Raw genomic sequence first — 13,385 nt, 5'->3', positions numbered from 1 at the left:
AGGGAGAGGGAAGGGTAAGAGGAGAGATGGAGAGAGAGACAGAGAGAGAGAGAGACAGAGAGAGAGAGAGAGAGAGAGAGAGAGAAGGAACTGAATGAGGCTGGAGTTGTGGTGGTGAGAAAACTGGGAGTGGGTGGGTCAATGAATGGGCCTGGGGAGACAGACCTGCAAAGGCCAGAATAGCACAGGGGGTGTGTGTGTGTGTGTGTGTGTGTGAGATTGTAATTTCTGCCCATGGTCTCTTGGAGATTTTATGAACTTCTTTGCAGTTGGAATTGTGTTTTACTCTTGGATGCCACACAATGATAAAACTGGCTGCAAGGTGGCCCAGATCTCAGGGGATTACAGTATAAGACATTGCCCCTCCTCTCTAGATGTTCATAGTCCAATAGGGGAAACAGCCATTTAACATAAAAGAACACAATAAAACATTGCTGAGTGCTGTGTCACAGCTCTCTGTAGGGCATGGGGGTGGCAGATGGGGAAGAGGTCATCTAGTTTACCTCTAGCTCAAGAAAGGTATGTGCTCTCTCATCAGTAAGGTCAATGGAGCTTAGGAGGGGATATTTTCTAGCTCCCAAATTGATTACCAAGAGCAACCTATGCCTCAGTCCTGGACAAGAAGAAGCAGAAGATCCAAATTCCCTCCTCGGACTGATCAAAATTCTGTCACCTCTAAGGCTTACCTGGGTGTCAGGCAGCCAGCAGCCCGCTTGGGCTAATTGAGGGCTTCCTTTCCTTTTCTAACTAAGAGCTGTGTGGATAGGGCGTGTCTTCCTTTCTACTCCAATATCACCTAAACAAAGGAAAACGTGTGTAAACCGGGGTGTTAGCATAAGAGAACACTGTACCAAATCACATAAACATGGAAGGAGAAAATGGGTGAATGCTCAACGAAGCCTGAAATTATGTAAGTGAAACACAAAGTCAGCCCCAGAGCAGCTGCAATATTATAGCTGTGGTTTTCATTGAGTTTGCTTCCCCCAGGCCAAGGGAGTTTCCAAGCAGGGCTGAAGCAATCACTTTGCTGCTTTGTGCCAGCCAAATGACTCACTCCCAAACCTGTTTAATATGAAACAGCATTAGGAGACTGGAGATAGCCTCAGGGAGATCAGCTGCTAACCAGCTCAGATTATAGCTGCAATTCCTCAAACACGGCCACTTAAGAGTGTCTCTCTGTGTGTCTTCAGGGGCATACGACACTAAAAGAAAGGGACTGTCCTTGAAGCAGAAAGATCAGGGTACTGGTTCCCATTCGGTAGCAGTTCATCATGTGATTTAGGTCAGCCTCACCTGAAAAATGAGACTGATACCTTGTGGATAAAATAAGTCAATACCTACCCCCTGTGGTAGTTTTTGAGAATTGAATAAGAAATATTATGAGAATTAAGTGAGATGAGGGAAATGGTAGAGACCTGTAAACCAGGTATTATCATTACACACAGGTGTCATAAATCTCTTTTTACACTTTCATTGGAACTAGAGGGAATTTCCTTAAATAGCAGGAATGAGGAAATAAACACAACAAGAACTTTGCTTCCTACTTTAATATCAGCGGCAGTGAAAGCACCAGTTTAGTGGGTTATTGTGGACTTTTGTCATCCAGGCAGTAAACTGGAGTCTTCTCAAAGAGATTAGAGCTCCTCTCCTCAGTGTTATCTGGGGCTATCAGTTAGACCATCTCTGATATTTTCCAGCCAGAATTTTAATGAGATGTCTGAGAAATTTATGAAACTATTTCTCCCATTTATAATTACATGGGCAAGAAAATAAGCAAAAGGATCTTTCATTCTTTTTTTTCTCTCTTTATTCCCTTCTTCTTCTTTGTTTTCTACCCCAGAGGAACTGAGCGAAGCAGGTAAGATGAGTGAGGCACTTGTCTCAGATGAAAATTTTTTTTTGAATTTTATTTTATTTATTTTTTATACAGCAGGTTCTTATTAGTTATCGTATTAGTGTATACATAATACACTAATTACATGTATATATAGTAATTTATACATATTAGTGTATATATGTCAATCCCAATCTCCCAATTCATCACACTACCACAACCACTTTTCCCCCTTGGTGTCCATACGTATGTTCTCTACATCTGTGTCTCTATATCTGCCCTGCAAACCGGTTCATCTGTACCATTTTTCTAGGTTCTGCATATATGCGTTAATATACAATATTTGTTTTTCTCTTTCTGACTTACTTCACTCTGTGTGACAGTCTCTAGATCCATCCACGTCTCTACAAATGACCCAATTTCGTTCCTTTTTATGGCTGAGTAATATTCCATTGTATATATGTACCACATCTTCTTTATCCATTCATCAGATGAAAATTTTAACTGAGTGCCAAAACCCTCAAAAATCAACATAGGGACTTCCCTGGCGGTCCAGTGGTTAAGACACTTCTACTGCAGGGGTTGCAGGTTTGATCCCTGGTCGGGGAACTAAGATCCCGCAAGCCGCAAGGCACGGCCAAAAAACAAAAACAAATCAAGATAAATATACTTTAATGAATATTTTCAAAAATAAAATTAATGCCAAAAAAGATGAACAAAATATCACATTTTTAGATAAACATCAGTGACAATGCCATACCAAGACATATTGAAGCCTGAGGCAAAAGGAAAAATCAGCACTCCTGATCCTGTCTGTTTAAAGCTTGGTATTTTGTTCATCATTGATTTTTGCCTTAATCTTGATGTATCACGTGTAGCAATTTTGTTTCATTCTTAGTGGCATATAAAATTATAGTTTGCCTTAGTATTGATGGCATCTTAGATTTGGCAAAGTGCTTTCCATGTGGTATGTGGAATAAGAATGACACCTGGCAATGAAATTCAACTTGGCTTTGTTTCTCTCTGTTTCCTTTACACATTTATCCAGTGGAAGTCACCTTCCCTGTTCCTGAGCAAAAACTCTGTGAGTCCCATGGCTTTTCTGTTCCCTCTTAAATAATGAACAATCCCACAATCATTTTAAATCACAAACACAGTCTCAGTTTAGCAATCAGAATACATAATCCCCTGAAATAATCAAAACTCACAACTTCACTTAGTGGTAAACCTTCTCCCCTCCATCAGACCCGGGGGCTGGCAGCCTGCAGTAGGAAAGAAGAATAGGGTCTTCTGCTCTCTGCTTTCCCTGGATTTCTTCTTCACCCACTAAACACCTGCTGTTTTGTTCTCCTCCCATATGGTAGGGGGTTAGCAGCAAGGATAGGAAGGGGATAGAACAGTTCTTACCTGGCTGGGTGGCTTCACACTCTCTGAGCCAGGAAGATGGTTAACGGTGACTCTTTCTCTTTGGGCATCTTTCTTGGCTCATCAGAGTTTCCCTCTCCTTTCAGGTGTCTGTAACACTTGTCCCATCTGGGTGGTGACTCCATGGATGTTTATTCTGTAATGAGCTCTGCCCTTCTGTATGCTTTATATATTCTAAAATTTCTTAATTTAAGAAAAAAGAACTGTGAGAGAGAATAAGGGGGAAGAAAACTAAATCTACATGAAAACAACCTTTACTGTATAGAAACTTGCCTTACCTCTCTCTCTCTCCCCCTCCTCTCTTGTTTTACTACCAGCCATATCTTCTCTCCTGGTCTTCATTTTTATCCCCTCGATAGACCTATACAAATAAAAGTTTGTCTAGATGAAGATAAACTTCCTTGCCCTTGTCACATGCTAGTTTATTTCTTACTCCTTTTGAATAAGCAGAGCCATATCCCGCTGGTTTCTAATTTCTTCAAGAATAAATGGCCATGGCCAGAATCCAGTCCACTCTCAGTCCCCTGGGAACTCGTCAGGAGAGCTGGAACATGTCTGCCCTCGACCTCTAGGGCAGAAATCAACAAGAGTCCCAGAGCAAGAAAAGCACTGTGAAAACAGCAGTGTCACCAAAGGCAGAAAACACATCTCATTCTCACCATTGAGAGTCCCACTGTACTGCTGGTCTCCAGGCACTGGAACTGAAGAGAGAAGAATGTTGCAGAGGCTAAACAGTTGTCCCCACTTTAACAAAATAATTGCCTTCATTGTTTAACTTCACAGTACTGGCAATATATTACTTATATCCTTGAGGGCTCATTTTCCATAGCAAATTCTTCAGTGTTCTGCTTTATTGGTGGTATTTAAATGTGTGGTTCTATTTTGCCTTCTAGGATCTATAGAGGCTGGAACTGGAAAACACATTCTCACACATTTCAAAGGGCCTGCCCAGATTCAGGATGTCTGAGTCAAAACACTTTTCCAACAGGACAAGTTTCGGGAGGATAAGGAGAGAACAACTTGCTGTGGGTAGGTCTTGCAGATAAGTCAACAAAGCACAGAGGGAAATCAATGCAGAGTCCAAGCCCTCTGTGACTAGGGCTGGTATTTATGATTGAGGAGTTGCTTGCAGCAGCCAGCTAGGCTTGGGGGTGGGGGGCTGGGGGGAAGGCATCCATTCCAGGAGGCAAATCTGTACTCACTGCTATCCCTTGCTCCCTTCAATCTCCTTCTGAAACTCATCCCAGAGGGGTTAATAAAAATGAACAGAAAATGCTGGTAGATGAGACAAATAAAGTAAAATGTGAACAGGGTGAAGAATCTCACGGAACAGAAATGGGATTCCATTAAGCCATGAACTCAGAGGAAGAAAAAAAAAATTGCATCTTTATTTTCACCAACCTCTAACTGAAAATCTAGCATTTCCTTCAATAATGAATGGAGGCAATATACCAGAGCAGTTTCATGCCACCAATGACTTTGTCACCAATAGAATTCACAGATATCTTCAATTAGCTTTATGGCTGTTGCCAGTATCTTGAAATAACATTTTTGTTCAACGTTACTTTGAAATTGTGATGGCAAATAAATTTGTCACTAGATCTTAATATTTAACCTGTTAATAAAGAAGTGTACAGAAATATACTGTACATCTGTTTTAATATTTTGATAACTATATTTCAATACTTGGTTCCCTTTGTGATCCTATGTATTTTATGAAATAGATTTTAGAACACTATTCTCAGAAGAGAGCCATAGGCTTCATAAACTGCCAAAGGGGAAAAAGGTGCAGAATCCTTTCATAAGGCAGTTGCAGAGTAGTTGGAGGGTACAGTTCCTTCCCATCAACCCAAATTCAAAAACATTTGAAAAAGACTTTGGTGAAAAAAAGGAGGAGGGGATAAAGATATAACTTTAGCTATGCCTAGGGACTATGCAATTCACTAGGGTATGAAAGAGGTTAAAGGCATGGACTTAGAGAGTCTCTTGGTTAAAAACAAACAGTTCAGGAGGAATAACCTAGGTGACCCTAGATCCAGTGTCCTGTGTCCTGATAACCCCAATCTGGAATATATGGTAGACCCACAACTTCTCCAAGAAACTGATGTTAATTCAGTTGGGTGTCCTTACAACCCTGGGAACGAATGTAGAAATAAATAGAATAGAAGCTTTTTTTTTCTTTTTTTTTTTGCGGTACGCGGGCCTCTCACTGTTGTGGCCTTTCCCGCTGCGGAGCACAGGCTCCGGACGCGCAGGCTCAGCGGCCATGGCTCACGGGCCCAGCCGTTCCGCGGCATGTGGGATCTTCCCGGACCGGGGCACGAACCCGTGTCCCCTGCATCGGCAGGTGGACTCTCAACCACTGCGCCACTAGGCAAGCCCAGAATTGAAGCTTTTACAGCCAAGTTTCACTTCTCCATTGATTTACAGAAAAATTAAGCAGATAGTCCAAAGAGTTTCCATATACTCTGCACCCAGTTTCCCTTATAATTAATGTCTTACGTTAGGATGGTTCATTTGTTACAATGAAGAAACCAATATTGACACATTATTATTAATTAATGGTCATAGTGTATTCAGATTTTCTTAGTTTTTGGTTGTCATGTCTCCTAGGCTGTTCTTAGCTGTGGCAGTTTCGCAGACTTTCCTTGTTTTCACAACTCTGGCAGCTTTGAGGAGTACAGGTCATATATTTTGTAGGATGCCCCCAAATTGGAATTTGTCTGATGTTTTTCTCCTGATAAGACTGTGGTAATGGTTACTAGGAGGAAGATAACAGAAGTAAAGTGTTATATTTATCACCTCATATCAAAAGCGCATATTATCAGCATGATTTATGACTGTTGATGTTGTGTTTGATCACCTGGCTGATCTAGTGTTTGTCAGATTTCTCCACTGTAAAGTTGCTCTCCTCCTATTTCCAGACTGTACTCTTTGAAAGGAAGTCACCATGCGCAGATCACACCCAAAGAGTGAGGAGTTATGTTCCCCTCCTTGAGGTCAAAATATCTGCATCAATTATTTGGAATTCTTCTGTATGGGAGATTTGTCTATTCTCTCCTATTTATTTATTATTCAATCATCTACCTCAGTATGGAATCATGGGTATTTATTTTGTACTTTGAGCTTTAATCCAATACTACTTTATTTATTTTCTTGCTCAAATTGTTCCAACTTTGGCCACTGTGAGCTCTTCCAGTTGGTTCCTGTGCACCTTTGACGTACCCCCATCAGTGTGTTTTGTTTTGTTTTTTAATCACTTCCTTACTTTCTGATACTATAATATTCTCCAGTATCATCTTATATATTTCCTGCCACAGCACTAGAATCAGCAATTTCTCTAAGGAGTCCTATTCCTTTTATTGGAGAGTGATATTAGAAACCACATTCTGGAAACTAGGTGTACTCCTTGTTACTGGAATGCCCAACTGATTATTTACAAGCATGTAAAAGGTAGTCAGTGTAGGAAGGATAACCATTTCAACAAATGGTGCTGTAGCAACTGGACATACATGGGGGTGGGGGGGTGGCAGGGAGGAATAACCTTAACCTAAAATTCACATTCTGTGTAAAAATTAACTAAAAATGAATCATAGATGTAATGTAAAACATAAAACCATAAAACTTTTGAAAGACAATACAAAATCTTCAGGATCTAGGATTCGGTGAATAGTTCTTAGACTTAAAACCAAAAGTATGATCCAAAAAAGAAAAACTGATAAATTAGACCTCATCAAAATTAGAAACTTTTGCTCTAAAAAAACCAAAACTCTATTAAGAGAAAGAAAAAACAAACCACTACAGACTGGGAGAGAATATTTGCAAACCTCATGTCCAATAAAAGACTACTATTTAGAATATACAAAAAAATTCCAAACTCAACAGTGAAAAAATAAGTAATCTAATTAGAAAATGGGCAAAAGACATGAACAGACATTTCACCAAAATGGATATACAGATGGTAAGTAAACATATGAAAAGATGCTCAACGTCATCAGCCATTAGGGAAATGAAAATTTAAATCACAAAGACATATCACTACACAGAGAAATGAAAACATATGCTCACACAAAAACCTATACAGGAATGTTCCTAGTAGATTTTTGCATAATAACCCCAAACTGAAAACAACTCAGATGTCATTCAACAGGTGAATAGTCAAATAAACTGGAGTATATCCATACCATGGTATACTACTCAGCAAGAAAAAGGAACAAAGTAATGACATACACAGCAATTTGGGTGACCCTCCAGAGAATTACACAGATGTCAGTGGTTGCCGGGAGCTGGAGCTGAGTGATGGGGTGGGCAGTGGAAGAGGGATTGACTATAAAGGAGTGGCACAAGGGCATTTGGAAGGTTGATAGAAATATTCTATTCCTTAATCATTGTAGTGGTGGTTACACAACTGCAAACATTTGTCAAAACTCAGGATTATACACTCAAAAGGGTAGATTTTATTGTCTGTAACAATTCTAACTCAGGGGACTTCCCTGTTGGTCCGGTGGGTAAGACTCCGTGCTCCCAATGCAGGGCCCAGGCTCGATCCCTGGTCAGGGAACTAGATCCCACATGCATGCCCACATGCATGCTGCAACTAAGAAATCCACATGCTGCAACTAAAAGATCCCACATGATGCAACTAAGACCCGGCGTGGCCAAAATAAATAAATAAATATTAAAATAAATAAAAAATAAAATTAATTTCGATGATGATTGCACAACTCTGTGAGTATACAAAAAATACTGAATTTCACATTTTAAATAGGTGAATTATATGGTCTGTGAATTATGTCTCAATAAAATTGTCACAGGAAGGAAGAGAGGGAAGGAGGGTGGGAAGGAGGGAGAAAACAAAAAGAAAAACAAAAAAGAAAATCAAACACAAACTTCAAACTTTTCAGATTTCCCGAAGTAATCACATTCCCCCTGCAAGGAAACAATGTCTCAAGAAACCTCTGCACATATATCTAATGACTTTATTCTTTTGTAGATGTCCTGCTTCTCCATATTGTGCTCTTCTAATTAAAACCTTGTGTGATACATCTGACTGAGCCTAGATCATACCCTCCCATAGCTGCAAAGAAAGTGGGGAGAGTGAGTTCTGGTTTCAGCCTGGGAGTCAGAACTCCTGAAGGTGGAGATTCCCCAAATAAAGGAAAGCTATTCACAGATGCTAAGAAACTATAAGAATATGATATTATATGATAGAATGTTCACTATGCTCAACCACATGCGGAAAGTGAGTTAAAGCAGGGCAAGGTGGGAGGCAGAGGGACCAGTTAGGTGGCTGGTTCAGGCCCACAAAGAGAGATGGAGATGATCTGAACCACTGATGGCTGAGGCAGCAGTAATTGAGGCAGAGAGGAGCAAACAGATTTGAGAAACAGTTTGAAAGAAAAGTCAGCAGAATTTGGAGATTTATTCCACAAGAGAGATGAGGAAGAAGGAGGAATTAAGAATTTCTGTCTTATGTTAAAAAAAATTTCTGGCTTATGTAACTGGGTGGATAATGGGATCTTGATGGAGATGAGCAAGAAACATGGGGGGAAGAGCAGGTTTGAGAGTTAGGGGAAAGAGGAGGGAGTACCCAAATTCTAGATATGTTACTGGTTTCTGGTATAATTCCACTGTGGTCAGAGAACATACTTTGTAGGACTTGAATACTTTTAAATGTATTGAGCTTTGTTTTACAGTACAAAATCTGGTCTATCTTGGTAAGTATTCCATGTGTATCTAGAAAGTATGTGAATTACTTTATTGGATGGAGCGTCCTACAAATGTCAATTAGGTGAAGCTGCTTGATAGTGTTATCCAAGTCTTATATACCTTTGCCAATTTTCTGCCTATTTGTTCTACCAATTACTAGGAGAAGGGTTTGAAATCTACAACTATGATTGTGAATTTGTCTATTTCTATGTTTGCTTCATGTATTTCAAAGCTCTATTATATTAAGTATATAAACATTAGAATTGTTATGTCCTCTTGATGAATTGACCCCTTTATCATTATGAAATGACCTTCCTTACTTCTGATAATATTCTTTGCTCTGAAATCTTTTCTTCTGATTAATTTTCCTTTTGTTTGCATAGTAAATCTTTTTCCATACTTTTACTTTTAACCTATTTGTGTCTATGTATTTAAAGTGCATTCCTTGTAAGCAGCATACTGCTGTTTCTTCTTTTTAATCCAGTCTCTTCCTTTTAACTGGGGGTGTTCAATCCATTTACATTTAATGTGATTATTGATATGATTTGGTTAAAGTCTATCATCTTGTTAATTGCTTTCTACCTTTCCAATTGATTATTTGTTGCTTTCTCCTCTTTTTGTATGTTCTTTTGGATTAATTTAAAAATTCTGTGTTTACATTTTAACTCCTTTGCTGCTTTGTTGGCTCTTATTGTCTGGTTATTTTAGTAGTTGCTTTAGGGTTTATAGTATGAATCTTTAGCTTAACAAAATTTAAATTCGAGTGAAATCGTACCACTTCATGTATCCATACAGTATAAGAAACTTACAGCAGCATACTTTTATTTCCTCTCTTAGCCTTTTTGCTGTTTTTGTCATACATTATAAATCTCAAAATTGGGTTGCCAGATATAGCAAATAAAAATGAATGACACCAAGTAAAATCTAAATTTCAGATAAATAACAAATAACTTCATTAAATAAGTATGTTCCATGCAATATTTTGAAATACTAAAAAGGTAACAATTATTTGAAATTCAGAGTTAACTAGGCACCCCATATTTTATCTGGCAATCATACCCATAATACATTGTATTTTTTGTTTAAATAATAAAGCATCTTTTAAAGAGATTTAATAATAACTTTAAGATTTTATGTATTTATAATGCAGTTACTATTTTTTGCTCTTCCTTCCTTTATCCATAATTCCATTTGGTGCCATTTTTCCTTATGCATGGAGACTTCCTTTAGCATTTATTGTAGTACAGGTCTGCTATGATTAATTTTTTTAGACTTTGTACATCTGAAAAAGTCTTTATTTTGCCTTCATTTTTGAGATGAGAATATAATTCTAGATTGATAGTTCTTTTCAGTACTTTGAAGATGTTATTTCACTATCTTCTTGCTTGCATTGTTCCTAACAAGAGATATGCTGTCATCCTTTCTTTGTTCCTCTATATATAACATGTCTCTTTTCTCCTGCTACTTTTAAGATTTTGCTCCTTATTACTGATTTTGAGTAATTTGATTTTGATATGCCTTCATGTGGCTTTCTTTATGGTTTTTTGTGTTTGGATGTGTTGAAATTCTTAGATCTGTGAGTATATAGTTTTCATCAATTTTGAAAATTTTAGGCCAACATTTATCCAAATATTTTCGTCACCATCTCTCTCCTTTGGAGACTTCATTTACATATGTTAGGCCGCTTAAAATTGTCCCACAATTCACTGATTCTCTTTATGTTTTCAAAATATTTTTTTCCTATGTATGCTTCATTTTGGAAATTTCTATTGGTGTGACTTCAAGTTCACTAATCTTTTCTTTGGCAACATCTAATTTGTCACTAATCTATCCAGTATATTTTTATTCAGACATTGTCATCTTCATCTCTAGAAGGAGAATTTGGGTCTTTTTATGCATCTCATGTCTCTGCTTAACTTTTTGAACATTTAAAACACAATTAGAGTAACTGTTTTAATGTCTTTATCTGCTAATACTAACATCTATGACAGTCCTGGGTTTATTTTTGATTGATTGACTTTTCTCTTTATTATGGATTGTATTTTCCTAAATCTGATCAAGTTGCTAGTTCTATTATCTGTTTATGAGAAATACAGGGGTAGAGGAACATGTTAAACAACACCTCAGGGGTGTAATCAGTAAAGTGCAGAATGTGGAAAAATCCACAAGACCAACTGTTGATTTCTTCAGTATATAAAATGCACAGAAAGAAAAAGGTTTAAGAGTTTTCACTAAATACAATGTGATGGGAATTCCCTGGCAGTGCAGTGGTTAGGACTCCTTGCTTTTACTGCCAAGGGCCCAGGTTAGATCCCTGGTTGGGGAACTAAGATCCCACAAGCTGCTTGGTGCAGCCAAAAAATAAAATTAAATTAAATTAAAATTTAACAATAAATAAATAAATATAAAAAAGAAGCATTATTTTTTTAAAAATACGATATGAGGACCTTGTCTGAATCCTGATTTGAAGAAGTAAACTATTTAAAACATTTATGAGAAAATTGGGGAAATTTGAATACTGACTAGATGTTAAGAAATCATTAATTTTTAAAGATAAATGATTTTCTTGTTTTTAAACATAGACCTTAGTTTTTAGAGATACATAGTAAAATATTTATGGGTGAAATAATACGCTGCTGTGACTTGCTTCAAAATAATCTAGGGAGGGAAAGAGAAGGTGAGGATACAGATGGAACAAATTGGCCATGGGATGGTAACTGTTAAAGCTGACTAATGAGAGCATAGTAGGTCACATATTATTCTCTCTGCTTTTGCAATATTTGATATTTTTCCATAATTAAAAAAAATCAGATGTTCTCTTCTCTGAAAAGAATTGCCATACTGTCTCCCTACACCTAATAGATTTAATTGTGCTCAGGAATGTTCCCCTACCATCCAAATAAATTAAACTCTCATTTATTTTCAAATTGTTCTCCCTAATTCGCCCATAAACCCCTTGAGAGCAAAAATGATGTCTTACTCATTTTCTATTCTTTGTATTTCCATCACCAAACCACAGAGCTGGGATGCTCAGTAAACAGTGGCGAATTGGCAGCTCTCCACCCTAATTCGCCAAGGTGTTTACGACAGAGATGCAGACTCTGTCGTACTGAATCAAATTTCAAGTTAGATGTTGTGTCCTTTATAAATTCAAGTCATACTGCATATAAATGTATGGCAAAGGAGCCCAAAAAGCTCTAATGTTAAAAATTCAGGTAGTAAAACTGTCAAGGCAAACCAGGAATCCAGCAGAGATTGTCAGGGTCAGCAGTACTAAAGTTGTTGTATAGTTCATTGTGTACTTCCCTTCCTTACAGGTATGCATTACACTGTGACCTTTGCAAAGTCCTTCCGTCCTGCCCTGCCTTTCTCACATGACTGCTCTAAGTCTCAAGTAAGATACACTAATGCACACGAAAGGGCTTTTTTTAAACTGGAAAGCAGTATAAGGTTTAAAGTATAATGACCTCTTTCTAAGGCATGAAGGCATCTTACAGAGCACATCATTTTAGCTATTGGAAGATCTGACCTTAGATAAAATTGTTCAGTAGGCAAAGCATGTTTTGGGTGATTATACAGTTGACCCTTGAACAACAAGGGTTTGGACTTCGCAGGTCCATCTATATGCAGATATTTTTCAATAAATACGGTACTTGGATTTTCATGTTACAGACCTTTAAATGTGGGGAAAAGTTTTGTTTGATTAGAGATTGCAGTATGTGGAGTCAAAACAACTAGGGTTTTGAGTCCTGATTCTATCCACTTTTTCAGCTTCCTGCCCTTAGGTGAGTCATTTATCAATTCCTTTGTCTTTGAGGTAGAGATAGCAGTACAGAGGACTTTCCACTGCAAGGGAGGTGGGTGGGTGGTAGACGCCCCTAACCTGCCCAACCTTGTTCAAGGGTCAACTGTATATATATATATATATATATATATATATATATATATATATATATATATATAAAATATTTTTCTTTCCTTGAACTATAATACACACACAGCACCTGTTATATGCCTGGTGCTGTGCTAGGTGCTAGTGACACAGAGTGAGGACAGCTAGGTGTCCAGGACCTGTCCTTGCAGGCCACCTAATCCCTGGCTATTTTTAAGTCTTCACATACCCACCTACCTCCCACCCCTAGGTGCTCCTTACTCACGCTGTTCAATCTCCTGATTGACTTATTTTTTAAGTTGTTTACATATTTATGTATTTATTGATTTATCTTTTTAATTAAGAATTTCACTGTTTCACATTTTTCATATGTGCTCTTAGCACATGATTGTGGGCAGGTGGCCTATGAGTTCCTGTGTCAGTTACAAGGAAGGCAATTTTGGGAGGACCTTCCCAAGTTGAGTCCCCCCAGCGTGCAATGAGATTTATGTTTTAAACCAGACCATTTCACATGGTGTTAAATCT

The sequence above is a fragment of the Tursiops truncatus genome, chromosome 4 (assembly GCF_011762595.2).
Source record: "Tursiops truncatus isolate mTurTru1 chromosome 4, mTurTru1.mat.Y, whole genome shotgun sequence".
NCBI lineage: Eukaryota > Metazoa > Chordata > Mammalia > Artiodactyla > Delphinidae > Tursiops > Tursiops truncatus.
The sequence above is the reverse complement of the archived record's forward strand: the minus strand, read 5'-3'. Positions refer to the sequence as shown.